Here is a 3,703-nt window from a genome sequence, read left to right as displayed (position 1 = left end):
AGTTATGAGCGTAATGGGGAGGGGCAATATGAATATAGTGTGGTGTGACAATAAGCTGCGAATGTGGGTCTCACAGGAGGTGTGCCAGAGAGGAGTCCCTACAGTCGCATTATCCTCTGTGTCCTCGGTGGCTCAGATGGAGCCTTCACGGTAGCTCAGCGCGTTCGGTCAGAGGGCTGCGTGCTCTCTGTAATAAAATAACTGAGTCAAGAAATCAACTTGAACGGATGTCTTGTGACGTCCGCCCAGACCAAACGCAACGAACTATATCGAACAAAATGTAAGCAGGAAATCCGGGGTACGAGTCCCTGTCGGGGCACACATTTTTAATTTTCCCCGTTTACTTATAACAACGCCTGTATGCAGCTAGGGGTATTCATTTCATTGGAATATCATATTCTTTGCTTTTGTTCAAAGGACTTGGAGCGTAATATACCTTTGTTGTTGATATAAATTTATGGTTGTCGCCCCACATCTCCTATTCCCCCACCCCCTTCTTCCACCACTCACAAAATAATTGTGAATTATAATAGTTACAGCCAGTGACAGTACTAAACGCATAAAATCTCAGGTTTAAAGAACTCTAAAGGCGCATGAACACTAGGTCAACGACGGCCAACTAACAACAGACACCGGAGTCGGACGAATGTTTGGTGCCAATGCATTGGCGTTCGGCTTCTCATCGTCACCAAACGAAGAGCTAGGGGCCAATGGAGTCGGCTATGCGAGAAAAGTTTCCTCTGATAAATGCTGACGTTGCTCCCGTTTTCTTACTGCTATAAAGTAGCGTTTTAATTACAATATCACCGACCGGTGTTATGAGGGACGAGGAGTATCTAGCAGTCGTCGCATGTGTAGCATGTATTTTTCTGCAAGGAGCTGATCGTCAGGAAAAGAAGAAATGACGCTGGTGGACGTCGCCTCTTTTAAAAAGTAGGGAGCAGTGTGTCGGGACAAAATGTTTACCTAACAGCTGAACTGAAGTACGGGCCACTTCATAACTCTTTCCCTAGCGAAAGCTATAGATTTTGAATTGGTGTGGAATTGAGTAGGCCATAAAATTTTCAAAGATAATATCTTTGCACCTGTAGCAGAAAGTTGATAGTCATTCCCAGTTTTGTTTGTTTTGCTTTTCCTACCGAGAGAGGTGGCGCAGTGGCTAGCGCACTGGACTCACATTCAGGAGAACGATGGTTCAATCCCGCGTCCGGCCATCCTGATTTAGGTTTTCCGTGATTTCCCTAAATCGCTCCACGCAAATGCCGGGACGGTTCCTTTGAAAGGGCACGGCCGACTTCCTTCCTCGTCCTTCCCTAATCCAATGAGACCGATGACCTCGCTGTCTTGTTTCCTCCTCCAAACAACCCAACCCTGCCTCCCCCCCCCCCCCCCCTCCCCCTCTCTTTCCCTTTCACGGTGAAAAGATGTCGATCAAGACTGCATTTTCTTTTTCGCATCGTGCATATCACATTCCCTCCAAACTTGTAATCTTTTCAATTTATTTTTATAATCGCAATTCGTAGAGGCCCCATAAATATTCTTGTCAACGATAAAACTCTGTCAGTTTTAATGCTCTCCAATGTTCCACTCTGTATGAGAGAATTTTTAAACGCAATAAATAACACCCTTAGCGAGAGCAGACGTTGCCCGCAGGGGAAAGAGCGACTGTTGAAATTGAGGATTTCAGGGCAGCCGCAAGTCGCACTCAGTATGTTTATTGACTTGCTTCGCTGTTTAATTTGATAGCTAACTACTGCACTTTAAATCGTAAAGTCCAGAGTTTGTGTTGATGCTCTGGTAAACCGCTAGATGAAACATACTAAGTACGACTTGTGGCAGTCTTGAAAAACTTAATACAATACCAGTTGTAAAGACACAAGAAATCACTGCTAAACCACCGCTCACTCTGCGCGGCGTCCACGTTAGGAGAGAGGTCACAACGCCAACCAACCATCAACGCTTGGATGCTAGCGCCATCAGACCGAAACGCAACCAAGGCCAAACGCTTCGTTGGCTTAGATTTGACGGCCTTATACACTAAGCCCCTTTTGGACAACGAAGCAGTTTGCTGTCGTTCGTTGGCCTAGTGTGTACGCGCGTTTAGGAACAGGCGCGTTATGGCGCCTAGCAGGTGTGGGAAGGTGATGTAGCAGACAGCAGCGTCCTTCGCCGCGATGCTTCTGTGTTGCCTTCGGCAGCAGCAGCGGCTAGGACACGTCCCATGGGACCGCAGACCCCTGACCGCTCCCCCAGCGTCCCGTCTCTTCCCCAGGCCCCTCCACATTTGCATGGCCCCGACTTGATATGCATTACAGCGATAATTATATACACAAGTTCACTACCGCTTCGCAACTGCGGCTCGTGTCGTTAAAGCTGTCCTCGTCAAGACGGACGTGTTGTTTCGTAGATACATATAATAGTGCTGTCAATGTGGTTATGGTATTGTGCTTAAGCTCGGCGTAGTGGAGACGCTTTGCGAAAACACCGTGAATCCGACCTTTCCTAATCACCCTTTCTCAAATTTTTGGGTATAGATGTTATAGTAATTTTAGGTCCTTTAGGAGTATTATGCTAAAGAGCCCTCTCTCCACAAGAAAAAAAAAGCACTCCGTCTTCAGGCCACGAGTGGCCCATCGGGACCATCCTACCGCCGTGTCATCCTCAGTTGAGGATTCGGATAGGAGGGGCGTGTGGTCAGCACACCGCTCTCCCGGTCGTTATGATGGCTTTCTTTGACCGGAGCCGCTACTATTCGGTCGAGTAGCTCTTCAATTGGCATCACGAGGCTGAGTGCACCCCGAAAAATGGCAACAGCGCATGGCGACCTGGATAGTCACCCATCCAAGTGCCGGCCACGCCCGACAGCGCTTAACTTCGGTGATCTCACGGGAACCGGTGTAGCCACTGCGGCAAGGCCGTTGCCGTTGACACAAGAAGCCAACAATATTTTCATTCATTTTTAAATGAATGAACCGCTGGAGGAAACTGCCTGTTGAAAACAATTTAAAAACATTTTAGGTTAGGCTTTACCGTGGCTGTTATTGTTTACAATTTGAAGCCATTTTGACTATTTTTCGATCGTGACTGTTTCAAAAAAATGTAAAGGCTTTTAACTACCGCTACCAGTCACAAAATTTTGTGACTAATAACGCTAGTTACAAAGCCTTTACATAAGTTCACAGTTATCAACAACTGTTTAATTTATTTCCACAACACTTTTCAAACTTTTGAACATCCATCATATGGTCGATTTATTTGTATCAGTATAACATTAGTGTCTAGTGTTACGACTTGTGGTAACCTGTAACACTGTCTAGCAGAGAAAACAAAACATGGTCAGAAAATGGTTTCGTGGAGGTCTTTGACTGAAAACTGAATGTATATGTATATTTGAAAATAAAAGAACTAAAACAGAGTAGTCATAGGTTCCTTTCTTTGTCTTAATACATCAGATATAAACTGTCCATTTTGTAAACAAAGATGGTGTCTAGAATGTGCTAGGTCAAAGGACATACAGCAAAAACACAAACACTTTTTTCAAGCACAAAGAACATATAGCAAACAAAACCATTACAGGCTGTACATTAAGTCTGGGAACACTTTCAATTATTTATTGCACAAGAACTAAAGGTTGAGCAGATGCCATACATATTGCATTTTGAAGGGAAACTCTGAAAGTTTTTTCTACAAACATTCGATATGC

At 45.0% G+C, this 3,703-nt stretch overlaps 1 pseudogene; it reads right to left on the bottom strand.

The window, feature by feature from the left end:
* Nucleotides 1–2,805: 2,805 nt before the first annotated feature.
* LOC126422613 (5S ribosomal RNA) lies at nt 2,806–2,923 on the bottom strand (annotated as a pseudogene).
* Between the last annotated feature and the right edge of the window lie 780 nt (nt 2,924–3,703).

The sequence above is a fragment of the Schistocerca serialis genome, chromosome 1, assembly GCF_023864345.2.
Source record: "Schistocerca serialis cubense isolate TAMUIC-IGC-003099 chromosome 1, iqSchSeri2.2, whole genome shotgun sequence".
NCBI classification, from domain to species: Eukaryota; Metazoa; Arthropoda; class Insecta; order Orthoptera; family Acrididae; genus Schistocerca; species Schistocerca serialis.
The sequence above is the reverse complement of the archived record's forward strand: the minus strand, read 5'-3'. Positions and strand labels throughout refer to the sequence as shown.